The 26998-nt window shown below is 38.9% G+C and overlaps 1 protein-coding gene across 3 annotated transcripts in view; it reads left to right on the top strand.

Moving 5' to 3' along the window:
* The first annotated feature begins 7364 nt into the window (after positions 1-7364).
* The window catches only part of CD53 (CD53 molecule), a 40442-nt gene continuing 20808 nt past the window's right edge, over positions 7365-26998 (top strand). The window contains exons 1-2 of one of the 3 annotated variants that reach the window (XM_021718177.1): positions 7433-7532; positions 8655-8660. The gene's annotated coding sequence lies outside the window, so the exon portion shown is untranslated. Of the gene's footprint in view, positions 7540-8654; positions 8661-26998 lie in introns of all 3 variants that reach the window. The other 2 variants (XM_008069260.2, XM_021718178.1) reach the window with 2 other exon arrangements.

The following is a 26998-nucleotide window of genomic DNA, read 5'->3' as shown; positions in this document are numbered from 1 at the left end:
AACCACGAAAGACCCATGAACTGGGAAGGAACAGATCCATGACCCATTTGTGAATAAGCCAGGTGAATCGACTTTGCCCATAATAAAAGAGAATTGACTGCTTGACCTTGCAAATGATGGTGACCTTAAAATTATGTTTGAGACAGTTTCAGAGGAATATCCTGAGATTGCCACAAAAGCCTGTTTCCATTTCCAACATCCTATCTTTGTGAAGCAGGATTTTTTTTTTTCTTTTTGCAGTGACAGCAACCAAAACAAGAATACGGAGTAGACTGGACATAAGCAACACAGTTCAGATATCACTGTCTCCCATCACCCCCAGATGGGACTGTCAAGTTGCAGGAGAAGAAACTCAGGGCTCCCACTGATTCTGTGTTATGTTGAGTTGTATAATTATTTTATCATCTATTACCATGCAATAATAATAGAAATAAAGTGCACAATAGATGTAAAGTGCTTGACTCATCCTGAAATCATCCCCCCACCCTATTTGTGAAAAAATTGTCTTCCACGAAACTAGTCCTTGATGCAAAAAACTTTGGGGATCACTGTCTTAGAAGATTCAGTGGACTTTCCCTACGTAATTTTAGACCACAGGCTAGACTCTATCACTTCTGTTTCTGAGTCTAGGCCTCTCTCCCCAATACCACACCACCTCCCAACTCAGTGGCTTCTCTCTTTTCCTAGGGACACATAGGAATTCCACTTGTACAGTAGTCCTCCCTTTATGTGTGTTTTTTCTTTCCACAGTTTAGTTACCCTCAATCAGCCATGGTCCAAAAATATTAAATGGAAAATGCTAGAAATAAGCAATTCAGAAGTTTTAAATTTCACACTGTTCTGAGTAGCATGATACAATCTCTTGCTATCCTATCCCAATCCCACCACTTGGGACATGAATCATGTCTTTGTTCAGCATATCCACACTGTGCAATCTACCTGCCTACCTATTAACTCCTTATTAGCCATCTCGGTTACCTGACTGATGGTTTCAGCATCACAATGCTTATGTTCAAGTAACCCTTATTTTAATGAATAATGGACCCAAAGCACAAGAGTGGTGATGCTGGTATGTTGTTATAGTTGTTCTATTTTATAATTGTTGTTGTTAATGTCTTCCTGTGACTAGTTTATAAATTAAACTTTATCATAGATGTGTATATGCAGGAAAAAAATCCAGTGTATTTGGGTTCAATACTGTACATAGTTTCAAGCATCCACTTAGGGTCTTGTATAGTATGACCCATGGAAAAGGGGAAACCATATGTCAGAACTCTCTCTAGGACGCCATTTTGTTACTCTTGGCAAGGACAGAATACAATGTATCACAGCACATGCCAGAGCCCTTGACATCCCCCACCAGTACAGCCCCCCATTGTACCCTCTCCAAGGTCACAGCCTTGAATCAGGTAACACGACATCAGGATTTTTATGGCCAGCAAACCCCTATCTACTGGGAGAAACATTTCTCCAGTACAAGAAATCACAACTCCCACCATTTTAAAGAGATAAGAGGAGATATTGGTATAGAACTGGTTTCCTATCTTCATTGCTAAATGACATGGAAGCAAAAAGGCTGGGGTGGGGGGTGGAGGTCTCCTTCCGTGTCAGTGTGGACTGTAGGACCAGAGGAACCACATCACTGGTCTCACAACTGAAAATAAACTCTAGCACTGGTAAGGCACTCAGAAGTCTGACCACCTGGACCAGTGGTTTTCTATCCATAGAGTCAGGCAAAAATGCCTAAGAAATCTCCAAAAGCGGAAAGAGGGTGAGCAGTCTCTGGGCACCACTTTTGGGCTCCCTGAGCAGTTCTGCTTTTATCTGACTTATTTATTGCTGTTCCATTTAAAACTTCATTTGAATAAAGACTTTTGCTGCTATATGCCTACCCACACACGTACACACACATTTGTTTTCCACTAGACTTTTTCTTTCATTATAGCTTCTCTTGTTCTTCTGTTGGAAAAAATATCCAAAACACGTGGGCCATATTTGGCTTAATTTATATCCTGTAAGGCCAAGGACAGTTGATGTGCCTGGGCTGGGAGAAAAAGAAGGAAGATGTATCTGAAGAAGACTGGGGAATGATCAGCTTCTGTAGACAATTTTGCACATCACAGTTACCAGCACTGTACTTCTTAAGCCTCCTGAATGTCTGCAACTGACTCCTCTTCTATAGGTTGAGTCTCAAACAACACTTGCCAATGACTTTTCCCAGTTTATCAAGTATGCCTGTCTCTGGGATATAGGATACCCCCAGTTAGCATGACTACATCCTGACATTTTTATTCTTTGGGGTTCAGATGTGGGTTGGCCTGCAAAAGGATCCCCTTGTCACTCACAGACAGTCAGAGTCCTGCTGAAGACAATCAAAAGGAATGCCACACAATAATCTACAAGTTTCTTATTCTTGTCCCAGGGCTTTGTTGATGAGTGGGAGAGAATATAGATGTATTGTCAAGGTTGGATTGAAGGGCAGGCAGAGGAGTATCCTAGCCATTGCTGTCATCACCAGGAGTAGCTATGTTTATTGAGAGACCTGTCACTGCTGTCTCTGAGTTCAGGCAGGAGGGCACAAAGCCCATCCAGTATGGGCTATAGTGGTTTCTCACTCTCCACACTCACTTAAGCTCAAAGAGCATGAGACCTTAATAAGAGAAAGTCACAACCTTCATGCAGAAATCAAGAGTCAGCAGCACGAGGGGACCATTTCTTCTACATCTTCCTGGGGTTTAACTGTCCCTCAACCACTGAGTGAGTCTAGGTTGTAACATGTCCTATGTAACTTAGAAATCTGAGCCTCTTACCTGCTTCAGATCTCAGACTCTGAGTCTGAAAGATCAGGGATATCGGTTAGTGTTTTCTACAAAGTATACTGAGAATAACAACTAGCATCCAAATTGTACTTTAAACTCTACAAAACTTTCACACAGTTTCTCATTTGGTCTTCACTGAGCTATAAAGTAGAAATTATTCCCATGGCACCAACGAAGAAAGACTCAACCATGCTAAGTGACTTTCCCAAAATAACCCTGTGAATGCCTTCTGGTTTCTAACCCTTTGGTACTTCCTTTATATTATACACTTAGCTCTAAGATTTCATAATTCATTGTTTCTTTTCTGGATACATATGTTTTTAAATTACAGCTACAATAAGCAATCACGACTAAACCTTTGGGGCTTAATCCAATCTGATAAAAATTGTTAAGCTTGCACCCATAGTAGCCTACTGTTAGTACCATTTTTCCAGATGCTATACTGCCAAACAGATTGGCACTTTTTTACATAGTCTTGGTATATTATGGGTACTTGAATAATATGGATTCTTGACAATAGATACCCAATTTCAGAAACCCAGATTTCAATTCATTTCTCAATATGAATGGTTTTTCTTTGAAACTTCAGAAATATCCAGATGATTCGAAGCCAAAAGTTAATTTTTTTAGCACTTTTTTCTAAGATATAGCATAATAGCAATCAAATTGTATGAAAAAGTTTCTTTCTAAAAACGATACTCTCTTGTATTCTCTTCAAAACTTTAACCTTAGAATTCATAAGCAAAATCCAGTGTACTCCTAGTTTCTAATCTTGTAATTCTCACAAAAATCTATGCCTCCTAAGCTCTAATATCCGTACTTACTTGAGAAACTTGCTGAAATCAGCTTGGGGGTTCTATATGTATTTTTTTTTTAAGCCTAAATGGGGACATGATGATCTCACCATGTCCATGTGAGGTTTTGTCTATTCAGAGTGTATTTTGGCAAATACTATTGCATGATAGTGGAGTATTGGTAACTTATATTTCTGCTCTTTGGCTAAGTTCAAGTCTCCTAAATTGTCAGGTTCCATTGTCACCTATGATGGTGATCAATACAACATGCATTAAGAAGACTAAGTCATGAATCTGAGCCTCTGCTAAATTCCTTTATAATTTAGTTTTTTCATGGTTTTTGAGCATTTTTCTGGATTCTTCAACAACATGGAGTGCGCTGACATTGAATTATTCTCGATTTGTTTTTGTTCTTGTCCCTCCAAATGTATTATAAACTTCTAATGGTCAGAATCAGAATTAATTCTCAATAAAATCTTACAGGTATGGGTAGAAGTGGACATATAGCTGTCTGTTCCACCTCCACTCCCACCTCTGGTTGTCAAGCACTTGGATCAGCCCTTCCCAGTGGGATTATGGAGAGAGGCACAATAAAGAAAAAATTTTCTCCATTAAAATAATCATCCACTTTACTATGAGCAACTCTTGTCTTGAGCTAGTTTTCCTGATATTCCTAAGAATCCCCCCCCTTTAAAAATCACTTCTCCAGCCAGGCACGGTGGCTCAAGTCTATAATCCCAGCACATTGGGAGGTGGAGGCAAGAGGATTACCTGAGCCCAGGGGTTCGAGACCAGCCTGGACAACTTGGTGAGACCTCATCTCTACAATAAATAAATAAATAAAAATTAGCCAGGCGTGGTAGCACACTCCTGTAGTTCCAGCCACTTGAAAGACTGAGACAGAAGGCTCTCTTGAGCTCAGCAGGTTGAGGCTGCCATTACTGTGAGTGGGCCACTGCACTCTGGCCTGGGTGTCAGAGTGAGACTCCAATTCAAAAAAAAAAAACCAATCACTTCTCCTTCAGCAGATGTTCACTCTACTTATCTCTCTCTTCCTCTTACTATCTCCTCCCATTCCAAATCACTAGTTCCCCTAACCTTCAAGCCTCACATTACCTGACGCTATTCAAATATTTATAGAACACCTCTTATGGGCCAGACACAATACTAGGCACTAAAAATACAATGATGAGCAAGATCATTCAATATACACAGAGTAACATGGAATCTACAGAACTTTGAGTCTAGTGGGGGGAAGCAGACAGTAGGAAACAAGGAATGATGCGGGTGGAGGAAATATCTGCGGGGAATGGGAGCATAGAGCAGGAAAAACTTGTCCTGTCTGGAAGGCTTTCTGGAGAAACTGAGATGTGGGGGATGGGTAGAAATTAGTCATGAAAAGAGGTGAAAGGATATGAGAGAGAGGAGAGGAGAGGAGAGGAGAGAGAACTAAATTGATATGTTCAAGCAACTCAAAGGAATTCCACATCCAGAGTTATTCAATGTGGAGAGAGTGGAGGAACCCTGGGGTAGTGGCCAGCTGAGAGCTTTAAGCTGGGGGGGGGGGTGAGCATTTTTAGAAGACTCCCCCGCTCTCCTCCTGTGGTGCAGAGTGAAGAAACATCCAGGCTGGTCTTAAAGGATCCAGGAACCCAGGTGAGAGATAAGAATTAGTGTAATGTCTGGGGGTTAGAGAGAAGTGGACTGCTATGAAAAATATTTCGGAAGAGGTATAATTTCCAGGACTTGGTGGGGGTTTGGGAGAGAGGGTTTTTTAAGAGGATGTCTCATTTCTGACTCAGGCAGCTGGGAAACCAGTCAGGCCTTTCCCTGAGATGGTGGACACCCGGGGAAAGGCAGGCCTAAGAATAGGGATGCCGGGTTTACCCAGTTGAATTTGGATACTGGTTTTGAGGTTCCTGAGAGACATCTAAGCAGATATATGTGGAGCTCAAATGTGTGGCCTTGTTGTACATATAAAGTTGTGAACCTTTGGAACAGAGAGGTAGTCATTGAAGCCATCAGAATGGGTGAGATTGCTGAGACCATGTGACTCTGGAGAGAAACCTCTCTTTGGAGTCACTACTTCAGGGACCTGTCATCATGGCAGCAGTCCCAAGTGAGAGGTGGTGATTCCGGCCTGGGAAAGGAGAATTTATTATAGCATTTATGAAGTGTAATTATGTGGAAAAATTGTCCCCTGAGGAAAACCACAGACACACACACATACACACACACAGTTTCATAGCCAAATAAGTTTGGGGAAATCTGCATATTATACTCCCCACTTAGAGAACATTAAGGACTGACAAGTTTTGTGGTAGAGAACCTTTTTGTCTTTGTTTAACTCAGCTTTCTCCCACGAGCCTGCCTAGACAGAAATTATTCCAGAATCCGAACGTCTCAGGGTAAAGGAAGAGGAAAAGAGCTAGCTTTCCCAGATGCATGCTTCCAAGTCAAGCGAAGGAAAGAGTTTCATCCATGTCTTATTCATCAGATGAAGAAATGTGGGCTCAACAATTGCATCCAAGCTTCACAGCTAGCTAGTGATGCTTTTGGGTTGTCACTTAGTCCCTTGACCTTTTTAATCTAAGAAAATTCCAGTAGATGCAGCAGAGTGAAACTGTAAATACATTTTAAAAATATACTGGTCAGTGTCTCCCAAAGAAATTTGAATCTTAGCTCTGTCAATTCTTAATTGTATAATTTTCTAACCTTCTGTGATCTCTGCTTTATCTATAAGTGGGAATATAACAGTAATGACTAGGAGTATTATTAGATGTTACCATTAAAAAACTGGGTTGAAATTTGCTCAAGGCTTGGTCTCTCTTTCTCTCTCTCTGTCGCTCTCTCCCTCTCTGCAGCTCTCTCCCCGCCTCTCTCCCACTTCCTCTCTCTCTCTTACTCTCTCTTTTTCTTTTTTCCCATTACAGATCCCCTCTGTAACAGCCACTTTAATAAATCTCTTGGTCCTGGAAAAAAAAAAAAGAAATTTGCTCAAGATCTCAAAGCTGACAGAGGTAACACTGGGAATGAAACTCAAATCCTTGGGTTTTAAATCTGATGCTCTCTCTACTAACTAGATTGTGTCTATTGGTGCTCCTGTGATCTTGCCATGGGGACTACTCCTGCCAATGACATCACATAGGGTCAATCTTGCTTTTGAGATAGAGAAGTCTGAAAATGGGGTCCAATCAACTGCAGTCTAGAGACTGGCCAAAGTCAGTTGGAGGGAGTGTGAGAAGAGAGTATCTTTAAACAGATATTCTCAACTGTCAGTCCGAGAAAGCTTTAATCAGAGATGGGGTCTTGCCATGCTGCCCAGGCTGGTCTTGAACTCCTGGCCTCAAGCAATCCTCCTGCCTCAGCCTCCCTAAGTGCTTGGATTACAGGTATGAGTCACAGCACCAGCGTGAATACTTAAAAACAAAAAATTGATTCTTGTGTTCCCCTTCAGTCTCAGTCTGCCAGTGGTGAGACCAGGTGCTCTTATTCTTAAACAGATCCACAATTAATTCTGAGGTGCCACCTTGATTGCAAAGCATCATCTCTTTCTATGCGAAAATCGTCACCAAAACCACCCTGGAATCCACTAGCACTCACAAGTTACAGCCTGAACCAACTTGGTCTTCAGATTTTCCTTTGTGTCACAGAAATGAGTTTAGGGTGGGCTGTGGGAGAAAACTTTGAAAAAGCCAATGGAGAAGGACTGAATCTCTGAGGCTAGAGAGGGCGGACTCAGCCTCACTTCCTTCCTCTTCTCATCTGGGCTTCCTGTTGTCACAGCGTGACCGTATTTTTTCTCCCTTCACTTCTCCTTTTTACACAAATAGCCTCAGACATCCGTGTTACTAGCCTTGTCTCAGCCAACGCAGGATTATTCATCAAATTCGGCCTAAAGGACTGAGGATCGGTGCCTGCCGAAGGTAAGGCTGATGACATTTTAACGTGACTCGCCGTCTTATGTGGGGTAGGGCGTCTTCTTAGGGGTCTCTGTGTACCTCTCTAGTAACTGTAAAATCTCCTGCAACTTCTGTTTCACAAATATTTAGTGCAGGAAGTTAAAAGAACAGCAAAAACCTGGTTACACCCCACAGGCAATCAAGCCAAAAATACATGTACTTCGCCAGATTCCAGGCATCTGATGTTTTGAGTCAGGGCATTCACGTGCCTTTATTGCTACAGAACTTGAATGACTTACTGTGTGTGGCACTTTCTGATGCCTGGAGCCTTTTGTGTGAGATGAAGTTGGGGAGATTTCCTGTGTGCTCTAGTCTTTTGAAAATCGTGTGATTTTAAAGTGAGGGGAGAACCCTCAACCAGAACCATTTAGAAAAGGCAGTTAGGGGGCATGGATCTTCATTTGAGAAATTTTCTAAAGTAGAGATAGTGACTTACAGTGTGATTCCTTAGAGCCACTAAATAGAAAACGCTAAAAATTACATCAGGATGTGATCAGTAACTGTATTTTATGAGTTGAAAACTAGATACCTCTAAAGAATGCTTAGATTGTTGGCTTTTAAGGAGCAGGAGGAGAATTGTGGTCCTCAGGGTTTTCCCAAATTAACTTGGCGTACAAAACATGAATATTGATAAATATAACATAAAATATACTTATGAAAGACAACCCACAAAGCTTGTTACTGCAATCATTTCCCATTCAAACTCTGTAACTAGTGATTGAGCTTGTATGGACTCAGCTTAGTGATAGCCAAACTTTGATTCCTGACTTTCTGAGGCCACCCATAGTAGCTGCTCGTCACCACAGAAAGCTCTGTATCAGAGCTTTCTTCTGTCAAGACTTGCAAGAATATCCCCTGGAGGGGAGAGGAGAAAGTTCCCTTTGACCACACTCACTCACCTAAAAATATCTCTTCTCCAAGAGACGGAGGGCTCTAAGATTACAAAGCACTTCGGGGAACTTCAAGCCTCAAATTTAAAAATAAAAAGACCAGACTTTTTAGTGAATTCACTTAATAATCTGGTGTTAGGAGCCTCCTGAGGCCAGGCACTGTGCTTTGGGAAGACTGGTAAGGAGGAGGGAAAGGTAGAGAAGACTTTTGGTCTAGCACCCTCAGGGAACTCCCATAGGAGATAGGCAATACCATGTTGTACCTGTCCTTTGGAAGAGAACTGAACAAAAGCAGAATCTTAGCTGCCAGATGAACAAAGCAGTTTTGCTTTCTCAATCTTCAGGGCAATAATCTGCACTGTTTTGAGATTGTGGTTGAATGGGAAAAAAAGCTGAACTGAACCATGATTTCTGGGCCAGTTAAGAGCATTTAGCATTTAAATGAAAGAATTGGGTACCTGTATACCTGCAGGAAATGATTCAAGGCCCATCCCTTCACAGCTATGGTTACCACCTCCCAGGTGACCTCACCGTTGTTCATGGACAAGCACAACTGGAAAGGACAAACTCTGTTGGTTGCTGGTTTCTTGTGGCCTCTGGCTGACCCTGACTCTCCAGAGACCCTCAGCTTTCTGTTCTCCTTCCCCACTCCAACCCCGTGACCAGACACTGTGCTCAGCACTAGAGACACAAAGTTAACTGAAATGGTTATCAGTTTCGAGGAAGTTGAAGAGTCTAGCGTGGATGACAGACTCAGTGATACACAAATACAGCACAACGTGCTCTTTAATGAGGGAGAATGTGAGCAAGCGTAGGAGGAGTTTAGGAGTGTGCCAAAGACTCTCTAGGAAAGGAGATGGCAGCTTGAGTTCACTTTCAAATAAATATGATTTTGTTATGGAGACATACCAGACCAAGGGCACTGTAAGTGGAAAGCTGCAGAACCATGTACCTTCAAGAATGTTAGAAATGAGAGTAGTGAGTGAGTCTGCAGTATAACATACCATGTTTGCCATGTTTGCAGAACCCACAGGAAGTGGAAAGCCCTTTCTCCTACTCAGCACCTGAAAAAGAAGACCGGGACAAGCTCACTGACCAGGCGGGTCTCAGGCCTGGCTCTGGGTAGTGCTGTGCCCCAAATGTCCACTTGACAGAATTGATGGGATGTAGCTTGAAGTGAAAGAAAAGAGGCAGGCTTCTTCCTCTTTGATCTAGATTTTCCCCTAGCTCAGAGGAAGGGTGGAGCTTCTTTATGATGTTACAGCCGTTCTTTTTAGCTCAGCTTCCGTTCCAGGAAATACTGCGTTGATTCCGTTTCAGTCGTTTGTTTTGTGTTCCTAGATTAGTCACCCCACAGCACTTCTTGTACTGAGCGAGCATCCACTGTGAGTAAATCACACAGTGGATGCTTAGAGAGTGGACACCTGCCCTCAGGAATCTCCCAAGATCCCGCTGCCACTGCAGGTGGAGAGCACTAAAGCAAAGTAACCCAGAGAAACCAGACAGCTGGGCAGAGCTGGACTCCAGGGTGGCTGCTTAGAAGGAGTGGAGGACTGAGCTGGAGGTCGGGTGGTCAGTTTGGGAAGGTTGTCTGCAAGTAGGTTTTGGGAAAGAGAAAGATATGCATTTCCAATGCCAGAGAATGAGCACTCAGAGTGGAGGCCGTGAGTCTCTATGCAGGGGGATGGAGGAACATTCTCTCTATTCATTTCACAGGCACACAGTAGAGATCCTACCAAAGCAGTAGCATCGGTGCATCACAGCTATAGCCAAGAAAAGACGCCACAGGAATACATTTATACAGTCATTTAAAACGAGAGTGCTGAACTGATGAGTTCTAGGGAACAGAGCAGCAGCAACAGAGTTGTTGGTTGGACTCTGGTAAATCAGTAGAAGAAGACCAGTAACCAAAGAGATTCATACTTATTTTCCTGGAGTTTTCTCCCCTTCTTTGACTCTCAGGCAATCTCATTCTTTAAAAATGTTAACGCTGGGCAACCTCCTTGGGTCTCCTCCCTTTGTGGGAGCTTTTCTGTCCTCTCAATAAATCCTACTTTCTCAAAAAAAAAAAAAAATTAATGCTGGCCTGAATGTGAAGGGTAATTTTTTTCTCCCCACATCTCTGTCAAACAGATCTTCCCAATAATTAAATGTGCATCCTTGGGCTCTAAGAGCAGTCTTGTTGAACAAAGCAACCGCAAATCCAGCTAACCTTTAAAGAATGAGGGTGTCAAAGTATCAACAGATGTTTTAATTTGTGCAATGCTGGGATTTTTTGGATGCAAATGTTCCTAAAATAGTTATTGAATTTAGACAGCAGGAGAAAGATGCACTCAGAAATGATCTACAAGCCTCTCAGTTGTAGAGACATCGTCTCCTTCAGCAGAAGTGATATTGGACATGTTGTTATAAAAGCTGTATGTTAATCATCATCTAACGAGAAAGTATTATAATTCTGTGATTATAATATATGAGAAGAAGAAATAGAGAACACTGCAATTTTTTTTTGTTTTGTTTTGGGGGGGGTTTGAGTTGGAGTCTCACTGTGTTGCCTAGGCCGGAGTACAATGGCATGCTCATGACCACTGTAGCCTCAATCCACTGGGCTCAGGCTACCCTTCTGCCTCAGCCTTTCAAGTAGCTGGAACCACAGGCACATGCAACCACACCTGGCTAATTTTTTAAAAAAATTTATTGTAGAGATGAGGTCTTACCATATTGCCCAGGTTGATCTCGAACCCCTGAGCTCGAGATCTTCTTGTCTCAGCCTCCCAAAGTGCTTGGATCACGGGCTTGAGTCACCATGCCCTGCCTGCAATGTTTTAAAGTGTACACACATACACTCTCTGTAAAGTCCATAGCTACATCAAATAGAGGATGAAATAAAAGGGCTCATGCTAAAAAAAAAAAAAAAAGAGAGGGCTGTATTTTAAATGTTAGAATGTTGGTGCTTAAAAGGAAGTTAGAGATTAAGTTCAAGTATCTAACTTATAGTGATAGCCCAATAAATGTGAACTGCTGTAGCTTTCCAACCTACTTATTCTTCGCATAAAAAGACTTGTCTAAATTCATAAAATTGCATAACTATTTATTTAGACTGTCTCCTGATTCTCTATGGAATGATCTTTCCTCCACACTATACTATATCCCCCTTTTGTAAAAGAAATTGCTTCTTAAATAGGCATCATTAGCCGGGCTCGGTGGCTCAGTCTATAATCCCGTGCTTTGGGAGGCTGAGGTGACTGGATTGCCTGAGCCCACGGGTTCGAGACCCGCCTGGGCAACTAGGTGAGACCTCATCTCCACAATAAATCAAAAAGTTAGCCGGGCGTGGTAGTGCTCACCTGTAGTTCCAGCTACTTGGAAGGCTGAGGCAGAAGGATCACCGGAGTCCAGCAGGTTGAGGCTGCAGTGGCCACTCCTGCACTCCAGTCTGGGTGACAGAGTGAGACTACAACTCAAAAAAAAAAGGCATCATTAGACTGTGTTCTTCATTTACAAAAAGAAATTTCCAGTGCATTTTAACATAAGCAAATATGAAAATACAACTTATCATAAATTCAATTGACCTTAAACCAATAGTCTAGAAAATTAAATATTTAATATTTAAGATCATAAGATTTCCTCACCTTAAATATTTCTTAAATTAAATATTAAATATTTAATCTGCTAAATTTTTGTTTGACATTTTCTATTTCAGGGGAATTAGACTGAGGGATAAGAATGACAAATCATTTTGACATCTCATATCTTTTAAAACTTGTTCAAATAAATTTGAACTCACAGTTTAATATTTACTCTATATCAAGAGCAAATAGAGGCATTAAAGAATAATCCCATGGTTCAATCTTTTAAAAAATAACCACTGTAGAATCTCAGTATTTATGCCATAGGGAACTTAAGTTGTGATCATTTTGAGATCAGAATCCCTTAGATCACTAAATCATTTTCAACTCTTTAAAAAAACTTTGACAGAAATTCAGACTTACAGGCAACTTAAAAAATAGTATGAATTTCTGAACCCCTTTCACCTAGATTTCCCAATTATTAGCATTTCATCACATTTGCTTTATCCTTCCCTGGCTTTCTTCTCATTTGAGACTAACTGGTGACACCATATCCTTTTTCCTAAATTCTTTAGTGTGTGTTCTTCTAACAAAAACATTCTCTTATGTAACCACTTTACAATGATCAAAATCAGGAAATTAACACTAATACGATATTATTTACAATCTATAGATGTGATTCAGAGACTAGTTACACCATTAATGCTCCTTATAGCAAGAGGAAATCTCTGGTCTTGCATTACCTTCTACTGCTATGTCTCTTTAGTCTCCTTTAGCCTGGAACAGTTTCTGAGTTTTTCTTGCTACTGATACTCTTGAAGAATACAAGGCAGTTCTTTTTTTTTTTAAGTCCCTCTATTTGGATTTGTATGATGTTTCCTCATTATTAGATTCAGGTTATTTAAAAAACCTCTGATAGGAATACCACCAAAGTGGTTTTTCTTATCCCACAATGAGTTTTGCTTAAGCTGAGCATAGCTAGCCTATAGACACCATGGACAGGTTTACATATTTTTAGAATAAGGACAGAGGACCTATAGTCTCTTGACTCTGTAACAGTGGTTACTATTTTAGCTGATTGCTCCTGATGAACAAGGGGTCTTATTAGAAGGGTCCCTGGTCCAACTCAGCTGTAGCAGCATCTTGCTAAATTCCCAAATGAGAGGAAGTGACCTCCAAGATCATCTGGACTTGTCTTCTTCACTTTTTCTTTCTTCTTTTTTTTCCTTGTTTCTCTCTTCTTCTATAAATCACCAAATTAACTCTCCTGACTGCAGCCTGGAAGGGAAAGAATATTTACCAGACTAATTTCAGGAAGGAATAAGGTGACAGACATTCCTTGATAAGTTGATGGAGGAATGAGAGGAAAGTAGTTCATAAAAGTTGATGCTTGGCTTTGTTTGATTTTACTATCACCTCTCCCCTTGCAGCTGCTTACTACTTCCTCAAAGAAATGAACATACCGAACCCACATTGCTCCTCAGCCACTAATCACAGGAGTTCAAACTCCAGAGGCACAAGATGAAGGGTGGGAGACCTTCTAGATGCTTATCACATTGCAGTACACAAGTTAGGAATGAAAGGCACAGAGCCAGAGCCTGGGATGATGGAGAAATTATGGGCTTTGGAGCCTGAAAGGCCTTGGCTGTCACCCTATCTTTGCTGATTCTTTGCTGGATGACCTTGTGCCACTCACGGAGGCTTTCTGAGTCTTGGCTTTTCTGTTTGCAAAATATGGCTAATGAAAACTACGTTAAGGTGTTGTTTTGAAGATTATAAAAAAGATATGTGTATAAAGAGCTCAGTATTTTTGTGGGGTTTAGTGAACTATCTATTATCTATCTAAATTTATTTGGGCAAGAAAGCCTTAATTTGGAGCTCTGGTTGGGTGTGTTATATTTCCAGCACTTTGGGAGACTGAACAGGGAGGATTGCTTGAGCCCAAGAGTTCGAGACATCTCTACAAAAAAAAAAAATTAGCTAGGTGTGGTGGTATGTGCCTGTAATCCCAGTTACCCAGGAGACTGAGGCAGGAGGATCACCTGAGCCCAGGATGTCGAGGCTGCAGTGAGCCATGATCATGCCACTGCCCTCTAGCCTGGGTGACAGAGTGAGAACCTGACTAAAAAAAGAAGAAGAAAAGAAAAGAAAAAAGAAAGAAAAAGAAATTGGAAGCCCTCATGAAGAATAGCTATTCCCTCTAATTATATTGAGAAAATTAATTATGGCCTCAATTTTCTTTGCTGAGAAGCCAAAGACATCCATAGGCTCTGTGTACAAAGAGAAAAGATGCCATGATTGCCTTGCTGAATGCTTCTTGTGTGTAAATTGACAAATAGATCTGTATGGAGAGAAATGTCTGAAAAGATGTTCACCAAAAAATGTTAAAGAAGGTTATCTCTGGGAAGTGGAGTTTCAGGAGTGTTTTTTCAGAAGCTTTATTTATTTATCCAAATAAAAATTATTTAAACTTTATTTAAATTCATTTAAATAAAAAACTTTTTCTTGATTTCTCAACTTGTTCTAATAGGTCTCAATAATTGTCTTCTTCCTCTTTTAGTTCTTTTTCTTCCTCCTTCTCCTCATCTTTCTCCTCCTCTTTTTTCTTCTTCTTTCTCCTCCTCCTCCCTCTCCTCCTCCTCCTTCTTCTTCAAGTTGGGGTCATGCTGTGTCATCCAGACTGGAGTACAGTGGCATGATCATGGCTCGCCACAACATTGAACTCCAGGGTTCAAGCAATCCTCCTGCCTCAGCCTCTCCAGGAGATGAGACTAAAGGTGCATCACCACATTCAACAGATCTTTTTATTTTTTTGCGGAGGAAAATTATCTCTATGGTGCCCAGGCTGGTTTCAAACTCCTGGGCTCGAGCAATCTTCCCACCATGGCCTCCCAAAGTGTTGGGATTACAGGCTTGAGCCACCACACCTGGCCTCCAATGTTCTAATAGCATATTCTCAAGATTTGCTTACAAAGATGTTTTTCTGTAGAACACTTTCATTCATTGAAGGAAAAATTTATGATGTATCTTAAAGAAAGCATGCGTACATTTGCCTTTTATTGCTTTACTTTCCAACTTATCCTAATAAGTACCAATGGAGAAAGAAACACGTACTTTATTATTAATATTAGAATTTTTTGTACAAAGGGTACACAAAACTTCTTTTAGAAAGATATTTCCAAGAAATGAAACAAGCAAAGGATTATAAAGGATCTTCTGATCCCTGATGTATTTTATTCCTAAAAATATTGGAAAGCTCAGGGTCACCTTAAGAATGGGTGGGTAGGAAATTCTGAACTTAATCTTTTAGTCAGTATTCACTAAACCAAATGCTCTGGTTCTAAGCCATCCAAGAAATATCTCATTTAGCTCTCATGCAACCTATGAGGTACGTATTAATACCTCCATGTTAAATACGAGGAAATTGTGAAAGTTAGACAGGTTAAGCAAGATCAAACTTCTGTTGAGTGATACTACCAGAATTCAAAACTACACCTGAATGGTTCCAAAGCTAGTGTTTATCAAGCTGTGTTCTATGGAACTCTACGTTCTTGAGCTGTTATTAAGTAATTCTCAATATAAAAATAGATTTGTAATTCTATAAGTATACTTCTATCTCAGAGACCCACAGTGCACATTAGCATATAACAAGATTCTCATAAGTCAACATTTATTTTTATGTATTATTTTTACTTAATCCCACTTACTTCCAAAAGCACTTTACCATGGATTCTCCTCATTCTCTTTTTCCTTACACTGCTTTGTTTGTTTGTTTGGATTTTGTTTGAGATGTGCTTATTAATATCTCAAAAACAATGGTCTGTGTAACAACAGCACTGTCTTGCTGTGGCTCCAGGTTGGCCTCTAAAATTGAATCAGATAAGGTTGAAGATCAAGAATGGACAGAGTTAGTCATTAGAATAGTAGTGAGTAATGAACAAAAACTGATAGAGGTTCTTGAAGCTTCTGTCCAACCTTAGTCACTTCTAAGCTTGCATAAATTCAAGAGTGGATGAGATGATGCTGCAAATGCATCATCTAGATGGAATGAGAAATCTATAAGATGGCCTGCCAGCCCAGGCTAACTGGAAGAAGCTCAAGGATGATGTTCATCCCTATTCTATATTTTGGGCTGTGGGAGGTGGGCACCAAGGCTTCCTGGAAACTGATGTCAGTGACTTTCTGTACAAAACTATGAGTCATGGGGCTAGCAATTATAGACTCTGACTGTGGGAGGGGTGTTAGTTCCTCTAAACAGTGATTGGAAAGGTCAGAATCTCAAACACCGAACAGTGTCAGCAAAGAAAGGGAAGAGGAAATGGAGTAGCACTCTCTCTGGATTTATATGTAAATGGGGGCCGCAGTTGCATGTGGTAATCTTCACTAAGTGAGCAGATTTTCTTCTTCAAATTGGTCTGAGTCCAACAAGTAGAAAATCAGGGAGGGAGGGGAAAAAGATTCTTTTTCCTGTCTGTGAATGAAAGAATTCATGGGACTATCCCTAGGTTTATGGGTACCTTAGCAGGTGGTGCTCTGTGGACAATAGGGTTTCATGGGTCTAAACCAGCTGCCATAAGATTCCAGGATGTTGAGACTGAAGTGAGGCATCTTTCTGTTACTGATGGGTAGTAAGTTATTTACTTGCTTATGTCCAAAACATCAGTTTATTAGCAGAATATAACCTCAAGTCCAAGGCTCCCGGCTCTGCACTATCATGTTCATTCCACTACATCAGATTATTTGGAGGTTATGGGTTAAAGTTCAGCTATTTGTTCATTAAAAAATCTTTTTTTTAAGACTGTACTTAAGAACTGTGCTAGGCTTTGAGGATTCAAAGATTAGTAGAATAGCTCCTACCTTTAAGAAGCACAAATCCTAGTGAGAGAAAACAAAACAAAATGGTTACCCAAACCAGGTAAAGATCAAACTTAAAAAGATTACTACAGGCCAATATCCCTGATGAACATAGATGCAAAAATCCTCAACAAGATTCTAGCAAATCAGATCCAAAAACACATCTCAAATATCATCCACCGTGACCAAGTAGGCTTCATCCCCAGGATGCAGGGCTGGTTCAACATCCGCAAGACCATAAATGTCATTAAATATATCAACAGATGTAAAAACAAGAACCACATGATTATCTCATTAGATGCAGAAAAAGCTTTTGATAAAATCCAGCATTCCTTCTTGATAAAAACTCTCAAACACCTAGGTATAGAAGGAACATGACTCATAATAGTAAGTGCCATCTATAATAAACCCACAGCTAGTATATTGCTAAATGGATAGAAACTGGAAACATTTCCCCTGAAAACTGGAACAAGACAAGACTGTCCACTCTCATCCCTCTTGTTCAACATTATGTTGGAATTCCTAGCTAGGACAATTAGGCAAGAGAAGGAAAGCAGGGGTATCCAAATAGGAAAAGAGGTAGTCAAGTTATCCCTCTTTGCTGATGATATGATCCTATACCTTGAAGATCAAAGAGAATCTGTCAAAAAAACTGCTTGCACTGATAAAGGACTTTAACAAAGTCTCAAGGTACAAAATAAATGTGCAAAAGACAGTTGCATTTCTACACACCAACAACAAACAGGCAGAGACCCAAATTAAAAGCACAATCTCATTCACAAAAGCCACAAAAAAAAATGAAATACCCTCGGAAGGCTGAGGCGGAAGGATTGCCGGAGCCCAGCAGCGAGGCTGCGGTGGCTGGGAGTGGCCACTGCACTCTAGTCTGGGCGACTGAGTGAGACTCCAACTCAAAAAAAAAAAAAAAAAGAGAAATACCTTGGCATTTTCCTAACCAGAGAAGTGAAAGGCCTTTACAATGAGAACTACAAAACACTGCTCAAAGAAATCCAAGAAGACAAAAACAAATGGAAAATATTTCATGCTCATGGATAGGAAGAATCAACATTGTTAAAATGTCTATCTTTCCAAAGGCAATCTACAGATTCAATGCAATACCCATTAAGTTACCAACATTATTCTTCTCAGACCTGGAAATGACAATACAGAAATTCATACGGAAACGTAAATGACCATGAATAGCCAAAACAATCCTTAGCAAAAGAAACAAAGTAGGAGGTAAGACACTTCCAGAATTCAAACTTTACTATAAGGCTACAGTAATCAAAACAACCTGGTCTTGGTACAAGAACAGACACATAGACCAATGGAACTTGATAAAGATTCTGGAATTCCTCAAACAACTCATCTTTGACAAAGCCTCCAACAACAACCACTGGGGAGAGAAGAACCTATTCAGTAAATGGTGCTGGGAAAACTGACTGAACACATGCAGAAGATTGAAACAGGACCTCTACCTATCACCATACACACAAATTAACACTAAATGGATCAAAGACCTAAATGTAAAACCTCAAACTATAAGAATCTTAGAAAATGCAGGAGACACTCTTATAGAAATTGAAACTGGCAACCAGTTTCTCTTCAGAACCCTAAATGCCCATACCTTAATAAATAAGATAGAAAATTGGGACCTCATCAAACTGATGAGCTTCTGCAAAGCAAAAGAAACCATCAAGAGAGCAGGGAGAGAGCCCACAGAATGGGAAAAAATATTTGCCAACTGTATATCTCACAAAGACCTAACATCTAAAATCTACAAGGGACTCAATACGCCAAAAGAAAAAAAAACAAACAAACAGCCCCATTAAAAAGTGGGCAAAATACATGAATAGACACTTCTCAAAAGAAGATATACAGGCAGCCAACAGACACATAAAAAAGTACTCACCCTCCTCATCATCAGAGAAATGCAAATCAAAGCCACATTGAGATACCAACTAACCCCAGTAAGAATTGTCATTATTAATAAAACAAACAACAACAGATGCTGGCAAGGATGTGGAGAAAAAGAAATGCTAACTAGTGCAACCTTGTTGGAAAACAGTGTGGTGATTTTTAAAAGAACTAGAAATTGACCTTCCATATGACCCAGCAATTTCCCTATTGGGAATATACTCAGAGGAACTCAAATCAAATCAACTCAAATCTACAAAAAAGTTACCTGCACACATATGTTGGTTGCAGCTCTATTCACAAATCTGGAAAAATACGGAGCAAAAATATGGAACCAACCATGCTGCTCATCGAAGCTGGACTAGTTTTAAAAAATATGGTGCATATACACAATGGAATATTATGCAGCCATAAAGAAGTGCAAACATATGGACTTCGCAGCAACTTGGATAGACTTAGAATCGATCATACTAAGTGATCTAGCACAGAAACAAAGAACAGAGTACCATATATTCTCACTCATAAGCGGACCTTGAACAATTATCATCCTACTATAAGAAAGAGACTGGCTATAGTGGGAAACTGCCAGGGGTGGGGGATGGGATTGGCAGTTGAGGGAAACTACTAGGGGAGGAAGGGGCATACCTCATCAACAAGAGTACCTGCATAAACACGTTTGTATACCTAACCCTGAATTGTACCCCGCATCTTTAAAAAAAATGGTTAGTTCAATGACAGAGATACACACAAGTATTACAAGCCCTCCTTGGGTGGAGTGAGAGTTGGGTGTTAAGAATTAGACACAGAGGAGGCTTCATAGAAAAGTGTCAAGAGCTGAGCCACAAGGATAGTTCATTACTAACCAGAGCAAAAGGTCAGAGGGGGGAAAGGGGCATATTTCAGCAAACACATGAGTAAAAGTAAGGAAGGAGACATTGAGACAAGTATTCAATGTAGCATGCTAAATTTTAAAGTATAATACAGAGTGTGTTGCCATGCATATGACACAATGGACAGGAACAAATTAGGAGGGGCTTTTGACATATGCATACATGCAAAAATCCATCACCACACTCAAGACAATAAGCATATTCCTAACTCAAAAGATTTCTCATGGCCTTCTGGAATCCCTTTCCCCTACCCTTCTGTGCTCTCCTACTACTCACCTCCTGCCCTTCCCCGTCCATCCACATCCCCAGGCAATTATTGGTGTGCTTTCTGTTGTTATAGATTCATTTTCATTTTCTAAAATGTTATATAACAGGAATCATACTCCTTTTTATCTACCTTTTCACTCACCATAATTATTTTGAGGCTCACCTATGCTGTACTGTGTATTAATAATAGTTTATTCCTTTTTATTGCTGAGAAGTATTGCTGTGCTATTATACAATTATACTACAGTTTATGTATACATTTACCTGTCAATGGACATTTGGGTTTTTGCAGTTTCGAGTTACTACAAATAAAACTGTGAACATCCCTATACAAGTCCTTGCATGGACATATGTTTTTGCTTCTCTTGGGTAAATATCCAGTAGTAAAATGTTTAACTTTTTATAAAACTCACAATCTGTTTTTCAGCATGAATATGCCATTTATATTATATTTCCATCAACAGTGTTTAAGAGTTCCAATTTCACCACATTCTTGTCATCACTTGGTATGGTCAGTTTTTAAAACCATTTTAGCCATTCTAGGAGGACGTGTGTAGTGGTATCTCATTGTGGTTTTAATCTGCATTTCTCTAATGACTAATAAAGTGGAGAATTTTTTCATTTGCTTATTTGCCATCCATTGTAGTATCTTCTTTGATGAAGTGACTATTCAGATCTTTTGACCATTTAAAAAATTGGGTTGTTTATTTTCCTACCATTGAGTTTTAAGAGTTCTTTTTGTACTCTGGATACAAGCCTATTATCTTATGTGTGATTTGGAAATATTTTCTGCCTTCTATGGCTTGTCTTTTTATTCTCTTAACAGTGTCTTTTGGAGAGCAGAAGTTTTTAATTGTGAAGAAGTCCAAATGATCAATGTATTGTGCTTTTGGTGCCTTATCTGAGAAATTTTTTTCTAACCAGGTTGCAAATACTTTTTTTGTTGTTTTTTTTTTCCCCTGGATTATTATAGTTTTTTGTTTCACATTTTTCTATGATCCATTTTTAGTTATAATTTGATAGGTGAGAGATTTAAAATCTCAGTTCTTTTTTGCTTATCCAATTGTTTCAGCACCTTTTGTTATTTTAAAAAAGTATTCTTCCTTTCTCTAATGTATGAATTTTGCATCTTTGAAAATTAGTTGTCTATATATGTGTGGGCTCTATTCTATTCCCTTGAACCATTTATCAAATAAGTTAATGCTATGTTGTCTTTATTGTTGTAGCTTTATAATGAAATTAGGTAGTGTTTGTTCTTTAACTTTGTTCTTTATCAAATGTATTTTTACTATTCCAAGTCCTTTACATTCTCAAATAAATGTTAGAATCAATTTCTGAAGTTCTGTAAAAAAAAGTCTGCTGAATTATTGATTGGAATTACAATCTATAGATAAATCTGGGAAGAGCTGACATCTTAACAATATTGTCTCCTAATCCATGGATATGGTATCTCTCTTCATTTATTTACATCTTTTCAATTTTTCTCAGCATTTAAAAAAATTTAGTGCACAGGTCTTTCACAATTTTTGTCAGATTTATCCTTTACAAAATATTCGATTTTTAATTATTGCTAGTGTATACCATACTACTGATACTGATTTTTGTAGATTGAATCTTGTACCCAGCAATTTTGCTACACTCACTTGTTAGTTCTAGTAACCTTTTTGTAGATTTCTTTAGATGTTCATCAAAGACAATTATGTCATCTGTTAATAAGGTTAGTTTTACTTTTTTTCTTTTCAGTTACTATGCCATTCTTTTCATGCTTCGTTTCACTATCTAGAAACTCCAGTACAATGCTGAATAGAGTGGTAAGAGTGGAAAGACTTGTCTTCTTCCAAACATAAGGAAAAGGCATTTGGTCTTATACTTTTAAGTATGATATTAGCTCTATGTTCTTCATAGATGCCCTTTGTAAGGTTGAGGAAGTGTCCTCCTAGTTTGCTGATAGTTATTGTCAGAAATAGATTTTGAATTTTGTCAAATAAATGTTCTACATCTATTAAGATAATTTGGTTTATTTTTTAGTTTGTTAATGTGGTTAATTAAATAAATGTTTTAATGTTAAAATAATCTTGCATTCCCAGGATTAACTCCACTTGGTCATGATTTCGTATCCCTTTTCTGTATTGTTAAATTTTTTTTTTTTAAGTTGGAGTCTCACTCTGTCACACAGACTGGAGTGAAGTAGCATGTTCACGGACACTATAGCCTCAACCTGCTGGACTCAGGTGATCCTTCAACCTCAAACTTCCAAGTAGCTGGAACTAGGTGCACACCATCATGCCCAGCTAATTTTTTGATTTATTGTAGACAAAGTCTCGCCAAGTTGCCCAGGCTGGTCTTGAACCCCTGGGCTCAGGCAATCCTCTCACCTCAGTCCCCCAAAGTATTGGGATTGCAGGTGTGAGCCACTGTACCTGGCTGTTCGATTTTTTAAAAACTAAAATTTTGTTTATAATTTTTATTTTCATGCTTCTGAGTAAGGTTGGTCTGTGGTTTTATTTCTTGTGATGTCTTTCTCTGGTTTTGGTGTCTGATAATTCTGGACATAAAGATAAGTTGGGGGAGTGTACCCTTTTTTTCTATTTTCTGGAAGATTTTGTATAAAATTGGTATTATTTCTTGCATGTTTAGTAGAAATCATCAGTAAGGCATCTAAATTAGCAATTTTTATTATGGAAAGCAACTTCAAATTCTTATTAGATAAAGGACTGTTCTGGCAATCTATTTCTTGGATGAGATTTGGTAACTTGTGTCTTTCAATGAATTTATTATTTTTATTTAAGTTGTCAAATTATTGGCATAAATCTGTTTATTATATTCATTTACTATCCTTTTACTATCCATGGAATTTGTTGTATTGTTACCTCTCATTCCTGCTGTTGATAATTTTTGTCCTCTATTTTTTAATTGATTACCTGTGTAGAAGTTTACTCATTTTTTATATTATAAAGGAAAGTGCTTTTGATTCTATTAATTTTTTAATTGTTTTTCCATTTTCTAGATAACTGATTTATTATATCCTTCTTTCTACTTATTTTAGGTTTAATTTGTTACACTTTTACTAGTTTCTGAATGAAAGCTGAGGTCATTAATTTTAGACTATTATTCTTTCTAATATAGATATTTAACATGACAAATTCCCTTTTTAAATATTGCTTTAGTGGCATCCACAAATCTTGACATGTATGTATTTATTTATTATACACTTGTGGGACACAAGTGAGAAGTTACTACATAAGTAGGCTGCATGCAGGTAAAGTTTGGATTTCTGGGTGGCCTTTACTCCCCTTGGCAGTGTACTAGGTACACTCTGTGTTGTGTTGTCACATGCCCCTCCACCTCCTCTTTTCCTCCCTCCCTTAGCAGTGCCCAGCGACTGCTGAACCCACTCTTGTGCTAATGTGACTATAGATCGGGGCACTCTTATAAGTGAAAACGTGATAGTCAATTCTTTGTTTCTGTGTTATCTCATTTAGTATGATGGTCACCAACTACATCTAAGTAGCTCCAAAGGTCATGATTTTGTTCTTCTTCATAGCTATGTAATACTCCATCATGAATATGTATCACATTTTCTTTATCCAGTCCACCTTCAATGGACAGCTGAATTGGTTCCATGTTTTTGCTATTGTGAGTAGTGCAGCAATAAACTTACACCTGCAGGTGTCTTTTTGGTAGAGCAGTTTATGTTCCTCCAAGTATATTCCAAGAGAGAAATTCCTGGATCATACGGAAGAGCCATTTTTAGTTCATTTAGGAATTTCCACACTGCTTTCCATAGAGGTTGAACCAGCTTACATTCCCACCAACAATGTAGAAGTGTTTCCTTTTCTCCACAGCGGTGCCAGTACCTGTTGTTTTTTGACTTATTAATGATAACCATCCTTACTTGAGTTAGGTGGTATCGCACTGTAGTTTTGATTTACATTTCTCTGATGATTACTGAGACTGAGCATTTTTTCATGTGTTTGTTGACTGCTAAGATGCTGTCCTTTGAGAAGTATCTGTTTATGTTTTTTGCCCACTTTTTAATGGGTTGTTAGTTTTTTTCTTTCACTTCATTTGAGTTCTTTGTAGATCCTGGATGTTAGGCATTTGTCAGATGAATAATTTGCAATTTTTTCTAGTTCTGTGATTGTCTCTTTACTCTCTTGATGGTTTATTTTGCTGTGCAAAAGCTTTTCAGTTTGATGAAGTTCCACCTGTCTATCTTAGCTTTTGTAGCATTTGTTTTTGGGCACTTGGTCATGAATTCACTGCCTACTCTGATGTCCAGAAGGGTATTTCTATGCGTTCTTCTAGGAATTTTATAGGTCAAGATTTAATGTTTAGGTCTTTGATCCATTTTGAGTTGATTTTTTAATATGGTAATAGGTAGGGATCTAGTTTTGTTCTACATGTGGTCAGTCAGTTTTCCTAGCACCATTTGATAAATATGGTTTCCTTTCACCAGCAGTTGTTATTGGTGGCTTTGTTGAAGATGAATTTGTTGAGAGACCATGTTTTTGCTTTCAGAATTTCTGTCCTGTTCCATTGGTCTATGTGTCTATTCATGTACCAATATCAGGCTATTTTGGTTACTGTAGTCTTGTAATAAAGTACAAAGTCTGAAAGTCTGATACCTTCCACTTTGTTCCTTTTGCTAAGGATTATTTTGGCTATTTGTGCTCTTTTTTGCTTCCATATGAACTTCTGTATTGTCATTTCCAGGTCTGAACAAAATGATGTTGGCAATTTGATGGGTATTACATTGAATCTACAGATTGCCTTGGGTAGGATGAACATTTTGACAATATTGATGTTTCCAGTCCATGAGCATGGGATGTTTTTTTCCATTTGTTTGTCATTCATGATTTCATTGAGCAGTGTTTTGTAGTTCTTCATGTAAAAATCATTCACTTCTCTAATTAGGTGGATGCCAAGGTATTTTATTTTTTGTGTGTGCTATTGTGAATGGGATTGTGCTTTTTATTTGGTTATTTGCCTGCTTGTTGCTGGTGTATAGGAATGCAAATGTCTTTGCCCATTGATTTTGTAAACTGAGACTACCAAAATCGTTTATCAGTGTAAGGAGGCTTTTGACAGACTCCCTAGCGTTTTCTAAATATAGAATCATATCGTGCACAAAGAGGGATAGCTTGACTTCCTCTTTTCCTATTTGGATATCCATGTTTTCCTTCTCTTGTGTAATTGCTCTGGCTAAGACTTCAAGCACTATGTTGAACAGATGGGGCGAACATGGACATCCTTATCTTGCTCTTGTTCTTGCAGGAGAATGCTTTCAGCTTCTGCTTATTGAGCAAAATGTTGCCTGTATATTTATCATAGGTGGCTCTTACTGTTTGAGGAATGCTCCTTCTATGCCTAGGCACTCAAGAGTTTTTTTTACCAAGAAGGAATGCTGGATTTTGTCAAATGACTTTTCTTCATCTAATGATATAATCATGTGATTCTTGGTTTTACATGTTAATGTGCTAAATGACATTTATGATCTTGCTGATGTTGATCCAGCCCTGCATCACGGGAATGAAGTTCACCTAGTCATAGTCATGGTGGATGATCTTTGAGATGTGTTGTTGGCTCCTGTTTGCTAGAATCTTGTTGAGAATTTTTGCATCTATGTTCATCAAGGAGATTGCTCTGTATAATTCTCCTTCCTTGTTGGTTCTTTGCCAGGTTTGGATAGCAGTTTGCTGTTAGTTTAATAAAATAAGTTTGGGAGAATTCTATCATTCTTGATTGCCTGGAATACTTTGAAAAAAGGTGATATTAGCGCCTTCTTGTATGTCTTGTAGAATTCAGCTGGGAAGCCATCTGGTCCAGGGCTAGTTTTGGAAAGGAGGTTTCCTATGACTGAGTCAATTTCCTGGATTGTTATTGGTCTATTTAGAGTTTCAATTTCTTCTTGTTTCAACCTTAGCAGGTTGTGTGATGGCATAAATTTCTCTGTTTTCTTTAGGTTTTCTAGTTCATATGCATACAGATGTTCATGGTAATCGCTGACAATCTTTTGAATTTCTTCAGGGCAGTTGTGACTTCACCATTTGCATTTCTAATTCTGCTTGTTTGCAGTTTCTCTTTTTCTCTCTGTCAATCTTATTTATTCTTTTGAAGAATCAGATTTTTGTCTTGTTGATCCTTTCTGTGGTATTTTTTGTCTTCTATATCCTGCAATTGTGATTTTATCTTGATTAAATGGGTTTTTCTACTGAAGATTGGATTTGGATGATCTTACCCTTTCAGTTCCCTTAAGTGTGACATTAAACTGTTTACTTGTGATCTTTCTGTTTTCCTGATGTGTGCATGTGATGCTTTAAATATTTCTCTTAACACTGCTTTTATGGCAGCCCAGAGATTCTGATAAGATGTGTCTTGGGTTTTGTTTGTCTAGATTTCTGTGTTGACTCAGAAACCATTAAGCAGCATGTTGTTTAGTGTCCATAGTTTGTGTGTTTTGGGAGGATCTTGTTGGAGGTGATACTAATTTTTATTTCACTGAGAAGATGCATGGCGTTATTTTGATCTTTTGAAATTTGTTCACACTTGATTTATGTCTGAGAATTTGATCGGTCTTGGAGTATGTTCCATGTGCTGATGAGTAGAATGTATATTCTGCAGATGTTGGATGAGTTGTTCTGTAGATGTCTATTAAGTACATTTGATCAAGTGTAAAGTTAAGGTTGCAGATCTCCTTGGTTTTTTGCCCTGATGATCTATCTAGAGCTGTAAGTGGAATATTTAGGTCTCCAACTCTGAGTTTGTGAGAGTCGATGTGCTCTCTTAGTTGACTTAGCAGTTGTTTTAGCTAACTTGGCATTCCTGTGTTGAGTGCATATATATATACGTGTGTGTGTGTGTGTGTATATATATATATATATTTATTTATTTATTTTATTAATCAATATTTTTCATTTGGGTATTGTGGGGTACAGTTAAGGGTTAGGTATACAAATATGCTTCGTTCAGGCACCCTTATTGATAAGGGGTGTCTCCTCGTCCCCAGATAGATATCTACTACCGTTAATCCCACCTC

Source organism: Carlito syrichta, unplaced genomic scaffold (assembly GCF_000164805.1).
Source record: "Carlito syrichta isolate Samal-C Ts95f unplaced genomic scaffold, Tarsius_syrichta-2.0.1 Scaffold311899, whole genome shotgun sequence".
NCBI classification, from domain to species: Eukaryota; Metazoa; Chordata; class Mammalia; order Primates; family Tarsiidae; genus Carlito; species Carlito syrichta.
The sequence above is the reverse complement of the archived record's forward strand: the minus strand, read 5'-3'. Positions and strand labels throughout refer to the sequence as shown.